Source organism: Rhinopithecus bieti, unplaced genomic scaffold (assembly GCF_001698545.2).
Source record: "Rhinopithecus bieti isolate Rb0 unplaced genomic scaffold, ASM169854v2 scaffold_33474, whole genome shotgun sequence".
Lineage (NCBI taxonomy): Eukaryota > Metazoa > Chordata > Mammalia > Primates > Cercopithecidae > Rhinopithecus > Rhinopithecus bieti.
Window position 1 is genome coordinate 1,056,204 of NW_016814460.1, and position 21,740 is coordinate 1,077,943.

The 21,740-nt window shown below is 43.3% G+C and overlaps 1 long non-coding RNA gene across 1 annotated transcript in view; it reads left to right on the forward strand.

Moving 5' to 3' along the window:
- Positions 1–1,614: 1,614 nt before the first annotated feature.
- Positions 1,615–21,740, forward strand: part of LOC108514622 (uncharacterized) — a 25,699-nt gene continuing 5,573 nt past the window's right edge. The window contains exons 1-2 of the long non-coding RNA XR_001881265.1: positions 1,615–1,734; positions 12,925–13,086. This is a non-coding gene — a long non-coding RNA (uncharacterized LOC108514622). The remainder of the gene's footprint in view (positions 1,735–12,924; positions 13,087–21,740) is intronic.

Below are 21,740 nucleotides of genomic sequence, written 5' to 3' on the forward strand. Positions count from 1 at the left end.
AACTAGAAGAAATCCCTGACAGTATTATGGGGGGCTGAGAAGGGAGATCAGGAAACCAAAAACATTTGCTTGGGTCAGTCTGGAGGCAGGTAGAAGAGAAAGGAAACCCTGGAAAATCAGGCTGTTGTCTGGAAACCTGTTATGTGGATCCACCGAATGGAGAAGGAACAGACTGATACCCCATTGCCACCCATCCATCAAAGTTAGCCCAGAACAAGGACTCCAGAGAGCTGGGAAGAGACTAGACTTCCTATCCTGGGATCCAGAGAGTTCTCTGCCCCTGAGCAGCTTCTGTTCCTGCTTTCTGCCTCCTCCCTCAGAAGGTAATGGAGTGAATCGAGTCAGCTGCTCTTAAGTCATTAACAGGAGCAGAGCTTGATGATATTTTCTGAATCAGGCAACCTAGTCAGACTCTTCATCCCTCTTGGAAATCCATCATCTAGGATCAAGCATCACTATCGCTCTCCCATGTAATCCTCAGGCTCCTCCCGGATCATCATGCCAAATCCCTTGACTCCAATAATAATGCAAAGGAGCCGCATTGTGATAGGGGGATTTGTCCTCTGACTTATGTTTTCATACCTACGTGCTTAAGGCCTCCTTTCTGAAGTCCTCCCTCAATCTCAATTACTGCAAGAAGAGGCATTTATTTTCTTCAAGAAAATTGTTTAAAAGGGACGTGGATCTCGTTGGCTATAAAGATCAAAGAATTGTTTTCTATAAATAATAAGTAAATAGAAAAGAGACTAAAGGTTGAGGCAATTCAGAGTTATTTAAAATTATCTTTTGAGCTGTTCTAGTTGTAGGAGAAAAAAGCTCTCCTCCACTCCTAACAAGAAGTTTAGAGAGAAGCCTGTCTAAGATTCACAAAGCTTTCAGAGGACTTTGACACCTATCATTTCAACCCATCTTCACAAACATCCCGGGATATGAGGAAAGTGGGCATTATTATGATACTCATTTTAAAAATAAAAAGTATAGGGGAGTAAATTAAAGCCCAGGGGATAATCTTAACTTCAGGAGTAACTAAGGCTAGGCATCGAGAAGAACTTGTCCTCTGCAGGAATTGTGAAACACTGGAATTCACTACTCAGGGAATGTGAGTCAATCCAACTCATCATAGCTGAAAGAGGGCTTTGGAAAAACAAGGCCATGGGGCTTCACTTGTCACATCATATCAAAATTGCTCTAGTACTTGTGTGTCTTCCCTGCTAGACCCTAAGCTTCCACAGAGAGCTCAGAGTCTGTGGCAGTTCATTGTTACAGCCTCAGAGCTAACCAGAGGGCCTGATGTTAAACACTTACTCAATAAATATGTGATGAAGGAAGGGGGAAGGGAGAAAGGAAAAAAGGAAGGCAGGAAAGGCTGAAGAGGGTGTGAGCAGAGGCTGAGAAGAAACTAAGGGAAGGAGAAGAGAGCTAAGGGGCCCAGAATGGCACAGAAGCTACAGTAAACAGGAGAGATAAAAAAGGCAGGCATTGGAGGGACACAGGAGCAAGAGAATTAGGGACTGCCAGGACACCAGTGAAAACAGAATGGAAGGAGGTCACAGAGAAAAAAGAAGGGTGTAGGGGAATGTCTGGGCAAGAAACATTCCCTTATGGCCCCAGCAGTTGGTGCCTCCTATTGGTGGTAGTTCCTTCTCCCAGATCCTGTAAGCCAGGGGCTATGTCAGGAGCTAAGGACATGATGGCTGAGAAGAACTATGCACAGGACAAACAAGCAGGAGACAGGTATTTACTCAGCAAACATCTTGGAGCCTATTCTCCAAGGATGGAGGAGCCAGCTTTGGCAGCTGCTTTACTCTGAAGTCACTAGACAAGTTGGGCAGGTGGAAGGAATTCGGGGAGCACATAGGAGCTACTGTGCCTAAGACATGATCTCACTATGCTGGGCATCTGGGTACCCACCTCAACTCAGAGCCAATTCTAAAACGGGTATGACTGGGGCAAAAGTCAGGGTACTCTCGGACAGGAAGCAAGTTTGAATCCTGGATGTGCTATGTATTTTTTGGTGAGTCACTCAAACTTTCTGGCCTTCACAGGGAAAGTGGATAGAGTTGGACAGCTAAGATTTTTACAATATCCAAGTTTTACAGGTTTGACACCTGCACATTTGACAACATGTTTTTCACTGGCCTTTCCTACCCACCCACCATCATCAACTTCTTCTTCCTGATTCAGTCCCCAGTGCCCAATAGCAGGCACACTGTGTTGAGGCCCCTTGAAGAGTTGGAGATATTTAGCATGTAGGAAATAGGTTTCTAGTGTTCCAGGGGGGATTTCAAGGAAGGTTACTGGACCATAGAGACCCAAACTTAGTCTCTGGTTTCAGAGAGGCCTATCCGTCTATACTCTAATTAGGATGGCACTGCTGTGAAGGTGCTTCCCGAAGTTCCAACCCACCCCACCGATAAGAAGTGTCTGGTTCCTGCTGCCGCTCTGTATCCACAAACTTCTTGCATGTACCTAGAGATACCAGAGGAGGTCGTTCAATCAATCTTGGAAGCTAGAGACACTGCCCTGCTAAAGATCACCAACCTCCTCACCAACCTCCTCATCAACCTCCTCATCCCACCTCAGATCTTGATTCTTTTTTTTTTTTTTTTTTTTTTTTTTTGAGATGGAGTTTCGCTCTTGTTCCCAGGCTGCAGTGCAATGGTACAATCTCACTACAACCTCCACCTCCCGGGTTCAAGCAACTCTCCTACCTCAGCCTCCCAAGTAACTGGGATTACAGGCGCCTGCCTCTACACCTAGCTAATTTTTGTTTTTTTAGTAGAGACGGGGTTTCATCATGTTGGCCAGTCTGGTCTCTAACTCCTGACCTCAGGTGATCCACCTACCTCAGCTTCCCAAACTGCTGGGATTAGAAGAGATGAAAAGGTACCATTTCTCCCTTACAGCATCTTCTGACATGCTGCAGAAATCAGGAAAATAGAAATAAAGATTTCAGCTATCACCATGGAAACTGGCAGTCTCTATGGCTTCCCCTCATGCACACTCCCCATCAACTCTTTCCCTCCCACCTCTACGTCACATAAGCTCATAAGATTTCTCTTTGTGGCCAACCCACCAATTCATTTGGAACAAAGAACAGAAAAATAGCTAGTTTGGAGAAAACAGCCTGACCCCTGGCTTTCTAACCACTCCCCTAGGGCTGAGGTTCCCTCCCAGATCATCATGTCCTCTTCTTCTCTCACACAGAGCCCCATCCCCATCTCACCATCCCTCTGGTGCCTTCTTCATATGCTCATATAGTTCCCCCCAGACAGAAATCTTGTCCTATTGGTCCCCAAATGTGGGTCCTTTAGCTTCAAAAGGCTTCAGTTCAGAACCCCCTCAGCCTCAGACTGCCATGCTCTGAATCCAGCTGCCTTCATCCCCATCTAAGCCCATTCTTCATGCCACTTGCATGCAGACCTACCATGTTCACAGTCCCAGAGCCTCTCATTCCCACCCAGGTACTCTCCATTCTTAATATTCTCCAATTCAGGGTCCTCATCCCCTATCATTCTGCATATCCTCAAGCACTTCCTTATTAAAAGGAGTCTTTAAAAATATTGATATTTCCCATCATTCATCCCCATTCTCACCCATCCCCCTACCAACTCTTTATTCAATCTGCATATTGAATGTTTGAACACCTGTGCCCCCTTGAGAGAAGAGAGGGAGAAGGGAAATCTCTCTTAGTGCTCTCTTCTCCTTTCCCTCGTCCTGCTCCAGTGCCCAGTGGGGGCTGTGAGACTTAATTAGCCTTTCCAGATTACTCTAAGGTTCTTGAGGGAGGCTCCAAAGACTATTCCGTGCTGGGAGAAATTTTATCGGCGTCTTTTATGGCTTTGTTTGTTCTTCAATTTCTCCAGCTCGGACTCTTTATCCAAGTCTCTTCAGTCATAAAACAACCTCAAAAGGACAAACTGAAACCTAACTACCTAGAACCACCTTGATGCCTGCCCCTCACCCCACCCCGTGATTGAAAAGGAGCCCCTGGATCCCTCTGGTTGCCCCTGCAATCTCCCCTACCCACCCACCAAGCACCCATCCCAAAACATGGTATTCCACTGCCCCACCTCCCCTACCTGGGAAAATGGAAATAGAGGATGACTCAGGGGGTCAGGGAGGATCAAGGTTTGTTTAGAGCTTTGAGATCTCTGGATGACAAGTAAAAAGGGTGGGGAGTTGTGAAAAAGTCAGGTGAAGCGTCTGGGGCTCAGGAGCAAATCACTGTCCACCCCACCCACCCACTTCCCAGACTGAGGTTCTTAGTCTTTCATAAGTGTGTAAAACAGATTTGCACTGAAGCATGAGCACTTTAAGCTAGCCTGTACAGAACTGCCCAAGCCTTTGCTTCTTCTGTAGGGAGCTGAAAATTGAGAAGACAAACATGCGCCTAAGATAGCCTCCATCTATTTCAGCTAGATGATCTAAAATATGTTCATGTAAGTCCAGCCTATTACTGTTCTGGTCAAGATCCGGACTTCCGTAGAGAAAGGAAGACTTACAGAGGACTAAGAGTAAGATCTGTTATGTTTCTAGAGGGTTATTTAACCTTGTCTCTTAAGAACAAGACAATAAAGAGCTGGTAACAACACCAGAAGATGTTAAAGTGGCCCTATTGTATACTCTCTCCTTCCCAAAGTTATCTTCAACTTTCCAGTTTTCCCTTTCGACACTGTTTTCTCTCAATTATCTCATCCATTTCATGGCTTCAATTTTTACTTCTATGTGGGTGAGTTCTGAATCTGTTCTTCCAGAGCTGGTCACATTCCCCACTTCCAGTGTATGATGAATGGGGGCTCCACTAGCACCTTAAACCAACTTAATTTAAAATGTAATTTACACTCCCTTTGAAACCTGGCTCTCCTTCTAGCATCCTCTTTTTCTGTTAGCGGTACCACTATTCTACTAATAATCAAAGCTGAGAACCTCTACCCTCATATTTGACTCCTCTTTATTTTCCCTTTTCTCCCATCTTACCCACCCTCCCCACCACCACTCCACCAAAGTCCATTAGTAACCAAGTTTTGTTCATCACGTTTTCACAATGTCGGTACTTCCATCCATGCATTTCTATTTGCATGCCATGGTCCTAGTTTAGTCTTCTAGCATTTATCATCTAAGCTTCTACATAAGCATCCTAATAGTTCTCCCTGCCTCTCATCTCTTTTCTAAGTTATCTGCCCACTAACTCAAGAAAGATCTCATTTAAGCAGTTTTTACATGTCTTTTCATCCCCTCTTCTAGAGCCTACAGTTCTATTCATCTCTTTCAAAATAACTTTACATGAACCCTCTGTGCCAGATAAATGGGCCATCTTTTTCATTGTTTCATTCATTGAACAAATACACATTGAACATCTAGCTACTATATATTTGGTATGCTAAGAAATCAAATGTGAAAATATATCATCCTGGACCTCAAAAAGTTTAGAGAAAGCTCTGTTTAGTGTGTGTAGAATACCTTTTGCTCTCTTGCTTCCATAACTACGAGTCATTTCATTAATGCAGAATGTTCTGTCTATTCTCAAAATTTTCCTTAAAATCCTACCACTTCTATGAAGCTTTCTCTAGCCAGTCCATCACAATTCTCCCTCCCTTCCCAGAATTCCCATAGCACTTAATTGTGGTTACCACTCATAGGCCATTGTCTTACTGTCTGACTTATAGTTTTCCAATGCCATACTTAAATATACTCTGTGTGTGTGTGTGTGTGTGTGTGTGTGTGTGCACCCAAATGATTTCAAGCATCTGGAGAGTAGGGACTGCCTTTCTTTGTTACTCATGGCATTTAATGTAGTGCCTTACACACATGATTATGCATGTAATGTGATTGAAGACACCATAGTGGCCAACTGAAGAAGGGAATTTCTGAAATAGAAATGCAGTATAGTGTCATGGAAAAAGCAATGATTCTGAAGTCAGAAAAAGTGAGTTTGCCTTCCTGCTCCACCAGTTGTTAGCTGAGACCTTAAATTCTGTGCCTAGTGTATAGGGTTTTTGTTTTGTTTTGTTTTGTTTTGTTTTGTTTTGTTTTTTGTTTGTTTGTTTTGGGACGGAGTCTCTCTCTGTCACCCAGGCTGGAGTATAGTGGCATGATCTCAGCTCACTGCAACCTCTGCCTCCCGGGTTCAAGCGATTCTCCTGCCTCAACCTCCCAAGTAGCTGGGACTATAGGTGCCCACCACCATGTCCAGCTATTTTTGTATTTTTAGTGGAGACGGGTTTCACCATGTTGGCCAGGCTGGTCTTGAACTCCTGACCTCAGGTGATCCACCCGCCTCAGCCTCCCAAAGTGCTGGGATTACAGGTGTGAACCACCATGCCTGGCCATGTATGGGTTTTTTAATGAGAATTTAGCTTGATGAGAAAACACGTGGAAAGAGTAGACTAGTGCCTAGAACCTAGTAAATGCTCTATAAATACTCACTTCCTTCCTTTCAGTTTGGTTCTAGTAAGGCAGGTTGGGTAGGATAACCTGCTTTGGGGACTGCTACAGTTCAAATGTTTATTCCCCCCAAACCTCACATTGAAATTTGATCCCCAATGTTGGAGTTGGCACCTAACGGGAAGTATTTGGGTCATGGGGTGAATCCCTCACGAATGGATTAATGTCCTTCTGAGTAGGGGTGGTAAGTGAGTTCTCATTCTTATTAGCTCTGACAAGAGCTGGTTGTTAAAAAGAGCCTGGCACTTTCCTCCCCTCTCTCTTGCTTCCTTTCTTGCCATGTGATCTCTGCACAAACTGGCTCCACTTCACTTTCTACCATGAGTGGTAGCAGGCTGAAACCCTCACCAGGAGCAGATGTTGGCATCAAGCTACTTATACAGCCTGCAGGGCATGAGCCAAATAAACTCCTTTTCTTTCTAAAGTTCCTTTATAACAACATAAATGGACTAACACAGGGGCCTTCCTACTTCAGCTTGTGTAGGCCCACAGGAACACAACTGAGAGAGAAACACTAACCTACTCAATCACTGCTGACTTTCTCTCCATCTTTATTCTTGAAACCCTCAGCATTTAGCCTACTTTATCACTTTTGTTATATCACAACTCCCCTTCTCTAGGAAGCTTCCCACTCTAGTTTCTCCCAGTAGTCCTAAACTCCAAGTCTGGAGAAATTATTTTCTCCATCCTCCATTCCTAGGCCTGACATCATCTTATTTACCTTTTCTGAATAAACTTTCTAGGATATTAGATCTAAGGATCTCAACACCCTAGCAAGGAGCCCATTCTCTTCCTCAACCTTAACCACCACCTCTCCCAGCCCCTCGCAGATATTGTGAAAAAGCTTGGGGACAGTGACCTGAGCAACACAGTGGCCAATGAAAGCCCAGGAAAGTCTAGCACCTCCACATGAAGTCTGAAATAACTCAAGGGTCACCCAACCCAGAAGGAGAGTGAGTGTTAAAGTTTCTTTCCATTTCTGTTTGGACCCAGGTAAAGATCTAAAAAATCAGACAAAACAGAAACACAAAGGGTTAAAATCCAGGAGTTCTGACCAGTGGAGTCATCCTGTCCCATCACTGCGACCACCAGCAGTGGCAACAGGTGTCTACTAGGGCTTCAAGAGCTTCTCTGGTAGAGAAGGGGGGAAGGCGAGGGGTGAGTCAGCACAGGCTGAAAACAGAGGGTTTTGTTCAAAGAGAAGTCTGTGATGCAAGCTCTAGGGAAACAATGTGTTCCTTGTTTCTTCACCCCCTCCCCACCCATCAGGCCTTCACCTCTCTGTTCTCCCCACACTCCAGTCAGATCATTGACCAAGTCTTTGGTCAGAATTAAGACAATAGAAGCAGCCTCCTAAGAGCTTCTGGTTTCCATCTATCCATTCTCTACTCAACAACCTTAACTTTCACCATCATCCTGACTTATCCCCTTGTGGGAGGCCAGCAATGGCTCACAATCAGCCCTAATTTCACATCGCTATTCCTCAGCTTAAGTTTCAGAGCTTAACTTTATGCTATGATTCCACGACACTCACTCTTTGCTTTCAGCAAAGAAAATCTGCTTCTCTTCTCTCTGCCTCCAAAGACATAGACCTCTGACACATTCTTTTGTCTTTTTATCTATCCATTCCTTTCTTTCAAAAGGTCTATCTCTTTCTTTCTTTCAAAGCCGGCTCAGTATTATCCTCCAAAAAGCCTTCCCTGTGTAATCCAAATTTCTAATTCCAACCCCACTTTTATACTATGTACTCTTAGTATCTGGTATCCAATGTACAATTTTATTTGTCTGCATTTCTCTGGCTCTGACTTGTATAGCCTGACTCCTCCTTAAACTAAGAGCTCCTCCTCCCCCTCAATAATATTTTAAGTGTTTTATGTTCAGAATCAAGCATAAAAAGAGTCCAAGTTACAGAGTTATAAAAAACGGAGTGGGAAACCTGGGGAGGGACGAGGTGGGCAGTGATGGGTAGAAGATCACAGAGGTGGGAATGTGGGATGTATATTTGATATAGGAGGCACTAGGACACAAGGGTACCATCATTAAGTTTTTCTTCCTTGTTCATCTGCACATACTTCTGGGCTGGATGTTATACACAGAAATTACATAGATAGTCTTTTGCACTTTAAGGCCTCATAAAATAGTCACAATGAGATAATAAAGGACAAATAAACCCAAAAAATAAAAAATCAAAAGATAATAGGCTGAAATATGAAATTACAATACTCCACAGAAGTCAATGTAATTGAGAATAAGGACCAAGATGTGTACAAAATGAGAGAGGAGGACAGAGTTTTAAAACTGGGGTGGGAGAAGGGTAGGGAATTGGGGGGTGTTCCAGGTCCAGGCACAGTGAGACCAAGGAAGTCACCAGCTCTCCTCTAGTCCAGGAAAGCATCCTTGAAAAGAAGGAACTTTCTGAATGCCTTGAATGACAGGAAATAGATGACTTACTACGAGCCTCACCCTCTTTGAAAGAAAGTGGAAAGTAAACAAGCAGAAGGAAAGCATGGCAGATATGCCTGAGCCAGGCAGCAGCAGGATTTTGCTTCAGTCCCAGTCCTTCACCACTCAGCATTGTGATCCTAGGCCCTAGCGTTCCCTGGAACAGAGCATGTTCCCAACAGGACTGGACTGGTTAGAATGAGGTTTACCCCACCCCCAGCCCCAAATCCCTTCTACTCCCTGCTAGAGGGCAGAACTTCAAACCCTGAAATAAATCCCCTCATCAATACCACTTACAACGATATCATCCTTTACAATTCTCAAAGCACACTCATATGTACAATCTCATGTGAGGCTCCCACTCCCTACTGAAGCTCTATTCCACTCGGCATGCATAATACTGAAATTCTGTATCACAAATAGACATGGGGCTCCTAGCACCTGTTTCACAGTGTCTGGTAGCTAGCTGGTGCTCATGAAACACCAAGGAACAAAGGGTTGATGAATAGATCAAATGTCTAACTTCAACAAAATGGGATGAAATTTAATATCATAAAGGACTTCCTGACTTTGTGAATGGAAATCTATGAAGAGCCAGAACCAGTGACAGTCACAGAATTGGTCCACAACTTCCCAGGCCAACATGTTGGTACCTCCAAAATGTCCTTTCCTTAGCTTCTGAGAAAGAAAAGAAAGTGATACTTATAATATCCCTACTAAGTGCCTGTCATAGGTACTTACACATACAGTAACTCATTCATCCAGGCCATATTCCAGCCCAGACCTTCCGGAAAGGTTGCTTATACCTTTTTCTTTAATATCTTACAGAGGGTAAGCAAGAGGGTAACTTCACACATTTCACATGTGCCTTCCCACCTCCATTACTAAGGCTTTCCTTTCGAATAAGGACATTACTTTATGGTGTAGTTTAAACCCCTTTCCATTCAAAGCATCTCTCTTATAATCCCTGCCTTAGCAAGCTTCCCTGCCTTACCCCAGCACCCCTACATACATCCCACATATATGCTGTTTTCTTCTGCCCTATGTTCCTTGCTTCCCTTTCCACGCCAAAGGCAAATAGCCCTCCCTAAACTACAAAAAGGTAGATGCAAAGAAAGAGAGGACATGGTGATAAGGTAGAGGCCTTGAGCCTGGAGAGACTAACGAGGGTGGGAGGAGAGAGCCACCCACCCTCCGTCAAGGTGGCTTTGCCTGCAGTTTTTATTATGCATCGATTTTCTTATCCATCTTCTTTAGAGCCTCTTAGATCTTCAGGCTGCGGCTGTTTCTCCAAATTGTCATTCACTCCAAGCTCTCTAGCTCCTTGCAGCAGCTAAGGGAGGGAGATGGGGGCGGGGGGGCGGTGGCGGGAGAAGGCAGCCAAGAGAGGTGAATGAGGGTTGCTAAGTAACCGTTGCCAAGGAGCCAGTACCAAGGAGCATCTCAAGCTGCCGGCTTATTCCAACCTACCTCCCTTCCACATTCTCCCTCACTTAAGTTCTCTCAGGTCTATAAAGCAGCTTGATTCTGTCACCTTCACCAGCTGCAAAGCTTTTTCCTCAGCCCTTGAGATGCAGGGCTGCAGAATCCAGTGCCTGAGAATCTCACATTCCTAGACCTGAGTTGGTCATCATGGGCACCCTTCTGTCTTTCAGATGGCACCATCAAAAATAAATGATGACAATATTTAATTTGATTAACAAAAAGGAAGGTCCTGTCTGCATAGGCAGGTTACTTGTGGTAGCCTGTTCAGAGGGTGGACACAGGGGGCAAGCGGAGACCAGACAGTGTCTGTCTCCCTGAGACAATTTGAACCTCCTCAGGGAAGCCCCACCATTCCATCTGAAATTTTGTGAATTCTAAGAACACAATATATGTTCTGTTTCAGGATTAATTCTAAACTAAAATGGCATTTTGATTACTTAAAAATGTGATTATTAATTAGATTTATCCATGACTGTCCCCTCAACTGATGCAGAGACTCCAGAAAGTGCTACATATTTTATTTAAAACTTGCCTTATTAATTCCATTTAACTCAAATAAATATTAGCAGATCTATGGTAGGGCTAGCACAGAGCAGGGAGAATTGGTTTGGGCGAGGAGACTGTCACTGAGTTAAACTAGTCTAGGATTCAAACTCTGCCACAAATAATCCAGAAGAAGATGATCATTCTTCTGCCAACAACCCCAGATAACCCCGGAATCACCATCCCTCTGAGGTGAGTGTAGAGGAGATTAGGTAATGATCGCAGATTACTCTGGATTCTTACAAGATTCCCTATTTCCAAATTGACTAAGGGCATTCTCTTCACTAAACCCACAGTTCCTATCATATGCCACACATTTTTCTAGGTATTTCTGTCTGTGGTCCAAAGGGTCTCACAGCCATCTTCCTACCATTACTGAGAAAAATGGTTCCACCATCTCCTTCAAAATCTACCAGTTTTCCATGGCTGACAGTCAATACCTCTTAGATGTTCCAGATGCTGCTTCAAACAAACAGGGGCACTAAACATAAGAAGAATTCTTTTTACCTAAAGATCTCCAAAAGGTAGTTGTACCATATAGCACAGTGGTAGTGAGGAGCAAGATTTTAGAGTCAAATGGGCATAATTTCATGAGCAAGGAACATCAGACCTGCAACTGTAAAACAGGAATAATGCTGCCTATTTCACAGACTCCTGGTAGAATTAAATAAGATGGAGTATGTACCCAGTATTAATGTATTATAAGTGCTCGATAAATAGTTGCTGCTGTTATTATCAACATCATTATTACCTCTGGCCTACTCATAATAGGGTAAACAAACAAATAAAAACAGGAATCCCATTCACCAAAAAACCTGTAGTCACCATGTTTCTGTAGCCACCCAACTTCCAAAACTGAGCTATTATCAATTAAATGAAGGCAACGGCTGAAGTTATGTCTAAGCAATAACGTGGCCAGAGAAGGTAACCTACACTGAGGCTGGGATAGAGCAAGAGTCCAGGATATAATCATGACCCCACCACCTCCTTAAGGATCACCATTTACATGATAAGCCCATGAAGCAAATTCTGAATTAAGAAATTGAGAAGAAAGAATGGGTAAGAAAATGCTGCTATATAGGACTAAGGAGTTCCCTTTTTCTGACCCTTTATTCTAACCACATTTTATTTAAGTCACTATCACCTTCACCCCACTCCATCTATCAGGAAAGATGGGTCAGGAGGAAACTGCCCCTTAGGCCACCCATGTCAATGTCTAACAGGTTCTTGCTGCTAGTCCTTCCTGATGCCTAACCACAGTGACTTCTGCTGTGCCCAAAGCCCACTCCCTCATGTATGCTGCCCCTATAACTTATCTTCCCACCTCCTCAAGGTTAGAATCATAGATGAAGAAAATTGGGAGGGAAGAAAGGAAATGGAAATGAGAAAGAAAGCAAGCAAAAAGGACTGGTCAGGTGGTGGATGGAAGGAGTTAAGAGGATTGGAGACAGGGATGAGCGGGGTTGCAGGGGAAGAAGGGAGTAGAGTGAATGAAATGTACAGAACAGTCTTCCTGACTCTGCTCAGTGGTTACAGAAAGAAATAGGCCTGGTGAGAAGGGGGAAAAAAGAAGAGGAGAGACTAATGGGGAGATAGGCAGACAGCTTTTCACAGGAAAGGGAAATGAGTTTAGGTCTAAGAGAGAAATTCCCAATACAGATGCTGCCTTAGTGTTGCAGAGCCTGTTGTGGAAGAAACTTGGGACATCAGGATGTTCCCCTGACTGACGTGGGCCATAGGAGTGTCTGCCCAGGGGTAACTTGACAAGATAAACTCACATGATGTGGAGCAAAGGATCAGGGAAATTATTAGCAATTTGGTTTTTTGGAAAGTGGTTGAAAAAGGACAAAGCGTGAGAGCAAAGTAGTTGATAGAGACCATGATTTTAACTAAAGTCTCATCCTCTATCTCATCCCCTCGTTCAAGGAACCCAGAGAGGATAATCGAACCCTCTTTCTTCCTCTAACTCCCATCCTTTTCTCCTCTCCTACTGTCTTTTGAACATAGTTCCTTGGGAAAATCTGTCATATTTGTCTGCACTAATGTCACCCTGCCACCAGAATCCACACTGGCCTGCACTAAGCCCTGTTCCATCTGCCTAAGAAGGGAACCAATAACAGTGCCACCCACTGAGGGATAGACTCCACAGGACTTCCAGCTGAGAACTAAGTAAGATAATAATAATCTAAGACATTATTAACTCTGTGCTCTATCTAAATCTAGGATCCCTGGGTTCAGGGGTCAGCCTAACTATTCCACTGCCTCCATATATGTTCTTGTTTCACTCTTCCTTTCCTCTTTCAAGCAATGTTACTTTCTCTTCCACCTCGTTTACCTTGCACCCACAGCATAAAGTTCCTGACCAGACCTAAAGCCAACTTCAGTGTATAATCTCAGGTTCTGTTCCAAGTGCAGATGGAAGAAGCTGTGCAACTACTCTTGCATGCCTCCTACTTTAGGTGATGTAAGTGGTCCAGCTAAGACAAGAATTTGGCTGTTCGACTTCAAAGGCTATGGAGGTACCACTATTCTAAAGTCCCTGTCCATCTCTGATGATCAGAAGTCTCTTATGCACAACCTTAGCAGCTAGTAGGAATTGCAGTTCTTTCTCTTCTAAGTACCTCTTCAAAGCCAGCAATATGAGTCCCCTAAGTGCATGTGTGGAGCAAACAGGTAGGGTTTATCTTGAAGCAAAAGTACAATCTCTATCCTTGTTCAGGATGTTGCTTGCAGAGAGGCTGGTCCCAGTGGGGTAGGAGAAGGCTGAAGAGAAGTGAAGGCTACAGTTTTAATTACAGAAACTTTCACTAACTAAAGTAAGACCTTCTCAGCAGTCTGAAGTGTTCCTCAGCATGACCAAGGAGGTCAAATCCTTTGTGAGAAGGGGAGCGATTATTCCTGAGCTAACAACCAAAATGTGTATCCCAAGAGGAAGCAGGAGTTGGGAATGTGATCAGTACTCTACAAGAGACATGAACTCACGCCACCAACTTGTACCAGGAGGAGAAGGGCAGGAACGTGGTCAAAGCAAGACCCTGGCAATGAAAGGACTAACTGAGGCTGCTGGGGAATTGGCAGACCACATGCTTCACAGAGCCCTGGCTGCCTTCAGCCTTGTATCAGGATCCAGGAATGACCAAGAGGGTCTCTAAAGTCACATGGGGGACATCCTTCCCCTCCCCAAAACCCTAAAGGCCCTGACCCACACCCCCAAGAAGTACAGAGCCCAGAACCTACTGAGACTGAGATGGGAGGCTAAAAGGGAGTCTCTGTGACAGCAATTTGTGTCTCCTTTTGTCTACCTCTGATCTCCATCTCTTCCCCCAGCTTCTCACATCCCCAGGCATTATTTAAGAGGCCTCTACCTTGATCTGTCTCCAAGTCTCCTGCAAGATCAAAGCTCTTAACACCTGTTTTGCTTGCTGGCTCCTAGGCTAGAGAAGAGGGGGCAGGGTCCATCTTGAGGCAAGGGGAGGGCCCTGACTGCGCCTCTTCCCAAGGCAGAGGGGAGGGTGCGAGGCTGACCCAAGGTAGGAGCCAAACCCAAGGCTGAGTTGGAACAACGCCCCCTGGTGGGAAGGCCATCATTCTTAGTCAATTATTGATTTTATTATTACTGTTACTCAGGTTATACATCGAATTAACTCATAATTATAGTAGGGTAAATATATTACAGTGACAAGAAAGGCCTTTCATAATATCCTTATCTAAAGAAGTAAGATTCCCTGTTAGTCTCTATAGCAAGAACCTGTTTACATCCTTCAGGTATTTATCATCATCTGTAATCATTTAATTGCTTGTTTTCTTGCTTATTGACTGTTCCCCACTACAAAAAGCTCTATATTTGAAAGAAAAAAAGAATGAATGATGAATAAATAAGTTATAAGGGAATAAACCTACCAGAGGGATAAAAACTTCCCTATAATACGATATATATCATGTCCAGATCTTATTAACAATAGTATCTTTTTTCTTAGCATTTTGATGTTTATTTCCAGATTTTTCTATGAACAATTTTTTACATTGCTTAAATAATATACACTTAAAATAAAATAATATACACTTAAAAGAAAACACAATCATATACATTTTGTGCTATTACAAACTCATGTAAATAGCCTTTTTATGACAACATATTAGAGTTCAAGTTGGAGTGAGATCATCAGGTATTCACAATAATATTTTATTTATTTACTTATTTATTTTTGAGACAGAGTCTCGCTCTGCCTCCAGGGTGGAGTGCAGTGGCACAATCTCGGCTCACTGCAACCTCTGACTCTCTGGTTCAAGCAATTCTCCTACCTCAGCTTCCCAAGTAGCTGGGATTACAGGCACGTGCCACCACGCCCAGCTAATTTTTGTATTTTTATTAGAGACGGGGTTTCACCATGTTGGCCAGGGTGGTCTCGATCTCCTGACCTCGTGATCCTCCCGCTTCGGCCTCCCAAAGTGCTGGGATTACAGGCATGAGCCATCATGCCTGGCCAATAATAATATCTTTAAAATATCCATAATGCCCTTACTTCCACATGTCTACCCATGGCTTCTTCCTTACAGCTATATACCACTCATTAAATTTATTTAACAATTGTTTGCTCTATGTTAAGCATTGTGTAGAGAATATAAAAATATACAGGACACAGTCCTTCTGCTCCAAAAGCTTATAGTTGAGTAAGGGAGAAACAGAAGATGCACAACTATAGCTGATGATCAGTCAAAGGAGGATAGGAGTTGAAAGTAAAGAAATTGCTTCCAACTAGGGCTATCCAGGAAGGTTCGGACAGCGGGTAACATCTAAGTTAAGCCATGATTGTGTAGGATTTCAGTAGTCAGAAATTGGGAGGAAGGAATTCCAGGGAAAAGACATAGCTAATGGGAAGGAATTCTTGACTTTGGGGATCATTTGATATGGAACTGCTCTTTATTAGAAATGCAAAGAACGGTGAAATTCAAGATAAAACTGCAGAAGCCTGAGGTTTTAAAAAAGGATGACAAGAACCAGAACCTGGGTCCCAGTTCAGGTTTCATTTGTGCCCACTTCTATTGTATCCAGTGTTATTTAAGGGATGCATACAAGGTTCAAAGAGGACAGGGTACCCATTGTGCTTCCTTCTATATGTCTCTCATCTTCCCTCTTCCCCCACTGAGTTCTTTATTAACAATGAAATGATTTCTTAATCTCATTACTGAGAAAAGCACAAAGCACAGAAAAGCATATGCTACACAAATTAAGTTGGGTAATTTGCATACCTAGGGAAAGGGAGAAACCCCTCCCCCTTCCTTCTCCAGAGTCAATTTTCCTTGATCTTCTGACACCATATGTCAATAAATATCTATATTTCCTCATGCCCTGGACAGGAGATGCTGTTAAATGTCAAATGTAAAGTAAAGTTTGTCATAAAAATCCCTCATAAAAAAAATCTCCCAACTACCAACATTGAAAGATGGAGGAGGGGAATTCCTGTGTTGTGTTTGCCTCCTAATAATGTTCAGGTCATCCAGCGTCTTGCTTCCAGGAGCATCACAGACAATCTTTTCTTAAAGTTTTCTACAAAAGCAGGCAGAGGCATTCAACTCCTCTTACCACCCTTGCTTCTGCAAAAGTTTATTCTCATTCTGGTTTTTTTTTTTTTTTTTTTTTTTTTTTTTTTAATAAAACAGAACCACTGTTTAAATAATCAGTTTCTCACAATCTCAACTGTAGATGTATTAGTATATTTTTAAATTCTCCTCTCTCTGACAAAAGTATAGAGTCCCACTTAGAAGCAAATAAACAAATAAAACGAGTTCTCTGAGCACCTTATATCAAGGGGTTCTAGAAAAGGGACAGTAGATGTGGGTGGTACCCATACAAGGGCGACTGTGTGTTAGGCTAGAAAGTAAAGGACAGGAGAGGATTGCCTTGTGGTTGCTGTTTCTCTTTCTCTGCAAACCTCCTCTGATTATAGCAGATTTATAGGGGCCCCAAAGCAGCCCAGCATCTTAGCCATAAACTTCCCAGAAAGAAAACTCATTGAGGTTCCCTTGAGAGGTGATGAAAAATAAATATCAGGGTTTGGTACAAACACATCAGCCAAGACCAGGGGTGGAAGACAGCCAGTTCTCTATAGCTGGTTTAACTCATTCAGGATTTGTACATACACACACACAACATACACAAAAAGTCTAACACATATACTCATGTTTATGGACCCACGGAGATAAGCGTACCTTACTCTTTAATGCCTATTTCCAGCCCAATGCAAACATGTGTCCACATAGCATGTATACACACATGACTTTCAATGAGTTGTTTTATACCCAGCCTCTCCCCCTTTCCAAGCTACTGACTGCAGGGTGGGGCACAGTGAAGGTGAATGAAGGAATGTCTGAATATAAGCTTGCATGTGTCACTAAGTGTGTCTCTGACTATATTCCAAAAAGCAAATAGAAATTGTTCCTTTATTATTCACTGTTTGGAGTATCTACTGTTTTTAATTACCTCTAAATACACCATTAAGTTTCAGTGATCATCTATCCCTCACTGAGCCACTACTCTGTGCAGAATATAGCTCAGGGGTTAGCAGCACAAGTTTTGCTCAAACTTGATGCAAATGCTAGCTTCACTACTTACCTTGCACAAAAGACTTAATCTCTCTGAGCCTTAGTTTCAACTTCTGTAAAATGGGGATAACAATACTTACTTCATAGAACTGTTGTATTACATTAGATAATTATGCAAAGCACTTAGAACAATGCATAGGGCACAATACTCAACAAAAAGTAGCTATTATCACCATCATTGTATTAAACATTGAAGATATATAAAGAATATACATGGGGCCCGGCGCAGTGGCTCACGCCTGTAATCCCAGCACTTTGGGAGGCTGAGGTGGGTGGATTGCTTGAGGTCAAGAGTTCAAGACCAACATGGCAAAACTCCATTTGTGGTAAAAAAAAAAAAAAAAAAATTAGCCGGGCATGGTGGCAGAAGCCTGTAATCCCAGCTACTCAGGAAGCTGAGGCAGGAGAATCACTGTAACTTGGGAGGCGGAGGTTGCAGTGAGCCAAGGTCATGCCACTGCACTCCAGCCTGGGCAACAGAGCGAGACTCCATCTCAAAAAAAAAGAAAAGAATATATATATATGTGTGTGTGTGTGTGTGTGTATATATATATATATATGAGTAAGCTGGGCATGGTGACTCATGCCTGTAATCCCAACACTTTGGGAGGCCCAGCAGACAGATTCCTTGAGCCCACCTCAAGTTTGAGACCAGCCCACCTTGAGCCCACCTTGAATTTGAGACCAGCCTAGGCAATATGGCAAAACCCTGTCTCTAAAAAAAAAAAAAAAGTTAATTGGCCAGGTGATGGCACATACCTGTAGTCCCAGCTACTTGGGAGGCTGAGGCAGGAGGATCACTTGCACTCGGGAGATGGAGGCTGCAGTGAGCCATGATGGCACCACTGCACTCCAGCCTGAGTGACAAAGCAAGATCCTGTCAAAAAAAAAAAAAAAGAACATATGTAAGTAAAAGAAATGTTCTTTTTCCTTGGGAGTTTAAGAAACCTCATTGGTAAGACAAGATAGATACATGGAGAGACAAAGGACATGGGCAACTTAAAAACTGTTATTTGACCTAAAATGCAACTTATTGTCCTAAATCTTAGCCCTATTTTAGAAATTTTAGCAAGCGGTTTAAAGTCTGATGAAATTTATGTCATTCATCATCCCCATGCCCATCACCTTAAATTCACCACACATCCATGTAGCCTTTCATTTAAGGAATCAAATGAGGAGAATCCTTGAGATAGAAAAGATTTTGAGAGTTTATTTTGTGCATTTCCCTGTTTCAGAGCAGGAGCCCTCCTAGGCATTCCAAACCAAACTGAGGCACCCACATGCATGGCCAGAAAAATCTGGCCAACCCCTTCAATCCTCCCTTTAACTCCAGAAAATTCTTTATGTTCAGTTTCAATCCACACCCCTTCAATATTGATCTTTCCTTGTTATTTATTCTTATTGGAGGTAAAGTAACAAACTCTTCAAAAGCTTAAGAAAAGTTCTGAGATGCCACTCGATAACTTTTTTGCATTGACTATGACTTCAGATCTCTGGAACTCTATGTCTTGCATATTTTGTCATTAGCCCATTAAATATCATCACAAGATCCTTTAAAAAGCATTAATTTGGCCCCTCCAAGGGTATAACCCCTTACCCATTCATCTGGTCTCTCCTTTAAGCCTTTGGAAGAAAACAAAATATCCTAATTTCCATTACAGGTAGTTAAGAACTGCTACTTCAATCCCTCCACCCCCATAGTCTCCTCAATTAGTATCATTAGTATCATCAAATTGTCACTCATTTGATTAAGGGACAGTACAACCCTGAGGCAGGGGCATGACTGATCTGACCTCCCAGTCCCTTTCAGTCCGTCCATCCATATGAAGTAGGGGAAGCAAAATTGGCAGCAGTCCTAACCCACGCAACACTTGCCCAAGGGGAGCCCCTGAGCACCAGGCAGACTCCAGCGTGGGCACAGCAGGCATTTTCCCAGAGTGGGCCGAGTGCCAAAGCCTGGCATGGTAACTGGTGTGGGAGGCCTGGAGACAGGGAGGTGAGCCAGGGCCCATACTCTTCCCTCCTCCCCAGATTCAGTCTCTCCAGCCTGAGCCTCTCTGCTAATGCTCCCAATTCCAAAGTTCCTCAGCCCCTATCTATTCCCTTCCATAGTGCCCACCCTAGGCCAGATGCTTCTCACCAATCATCTAGACCTGTGCTTCTCAAACTTTCAAGAGCATGCAGATCACTGGGGGAGTGTGTTAAAAATGCAGATTCCAATTCATTAGGTCTGGGTTAGGGCCTAAGATTCTGTATTTCTAACAAGCTCCCAAGTGATGCCCATGGTACATGGACCGCACTTCAAAAAGCAGAGATCTCAATGACTATAGCAATTTCTACAAGTGTCTCCCAGGAAGCGTCCATCTATCCAATTCCATCTGTCTACTTATCCTCCAGATAGTAATGAGAACCATATCTCAGGCCTTTCTGATTCAGAAATCTCCCTCCATGGCACAATACACAATACAAACCTGGTTTATAAATTTCAATTCAAATGTGAAAAAAAAATGCAATCTTCACAACAGTCTCATTCGTGACTCCAAAGATCCATGTAGCCTAGGATTACTGTCACATTTCTTTTCAAATCTGCCTATCCCTCTTTTATTTCCAAAATTGCTCATAGACATCCTCTTTCAGGAAGCATCTCTTCACAATTATCTCTTTCTCAGTTTCTACTCATACCTTCCCTTTCCAAAGTAATGAGGTTTCAATCCCTGTCTCCTTACTATTCTCTTATTTTAGCCCCAGCTTTCCTCACCATTTTGGGTGTGAATTCCTACCGCAAAGAATCTTAGATGCTCTCACAAAGGTTTTGCACCCAGCTAAAAAAAAAAAGAAAAGAAAAAAAAGAAAGCACCTAAATGAGTTGGCAAGTATATGGGGAACCCTGCCTCTAGAAGATTTCCCTGGTGTCACCCACTCTCTGTAAGGACTATTTCAGAAATCCTACAAGTAAGAGAGTAGCTTTCCAGTCCTCCTTCCCAGGACAGCCCCTGTGTATAAATACAGAAGGAAAACATTGAGCCTTCTTCCATGCCAAAGCATAAATCTCTGACTGCTTCAGGAAAGATGCCTGTTGTGCCCACGCTGGAGCCAGTCTAGTCTTCAGGGATTCCATGGAATTCCAGGTAGAGTGGGCTGGGCCTTCTATCAATTTCACCACTTCCTGCTCCTCCCTGAATTCCATGGGAATAGATGGAGAGGGACCAAGGGAGGTTGTTACAGGCATTCTCCTGCCCCAGGTTTGTGTGATCCCTTGTTGCTCTTTGAATGAACAACACTGCTCTTACTGTTGGGGGAGGAGGTCTAAAGGAAGCAGAGAACCTAGTGCTTGCCGTGAACAAGATTCCAGTACGATGGAATAGACATAATAGTGACCAGGACTCGGGCAGAGCCAAACAAAAGCAAAATTAGAAGCAGGAGCTGGGTACAGTTCTAGATACTAGAAGAATGGGGAGAAAGGCTGTTTGACAAAGAAGTCTCCTAGAAGATCGTTTTAAAGGAGATAGTGCTAGTCTGAAAAGAAGGAGAATCGTTTGTAGCAAGGAAATGTATAAGGCTCAGTTCAATTAAACAGTTATCTATTAAATGCACATTACATGCCTGGCATCTAGTGGGTGCTGTGCAGGAGTGAACAAGAGATGCTCCTTACCTATGAGCTACAATCTAGGGGAGAAAGAAAGAAAATAACACACAGAAAACTGTGCTATTTTAATCTAGGTGTACTATTAAATGAAGGCGACTGTTAGAAGGGAGCCTTCGTTTCCCTCATTTCATCTTTATATATGGAGAGGTTTCAGCTGGAGCTTTGGTTTTCAAAGTGTGATCCCTGGACCAACAGCATTAGCATCACTTGGGAACTTGTTAGAAATGCAAATTCTAGGCCAGGCACAGTGGTTCAAGTCTGTAATCCCAGCACTTTGGGAGGCCGAGGCAGGTGGATCACCTGAGGTTAGGAGTTCAAGACCAACCTGGCCAACATGGCGAAATCCCATCTCTACTAAAAATAACAAAAATTAGCTTGGCATGGTGGCAGGTACATGTAATCTCAGCGACTCAGGAAGCTGAGGCAGGAGAATAGCTTGAACCCAGGAGGCAGAGGTTGCAGTGAGCCAAGATCACGCCATTGCACTCCAGCCTGGGCAAAAAAAGCAAAACTCCATCTCAAAAAATGAAGAAAGAAGAAAGAAAGAAAGAAAGAAAGAAAGAAAGAAAGAAAG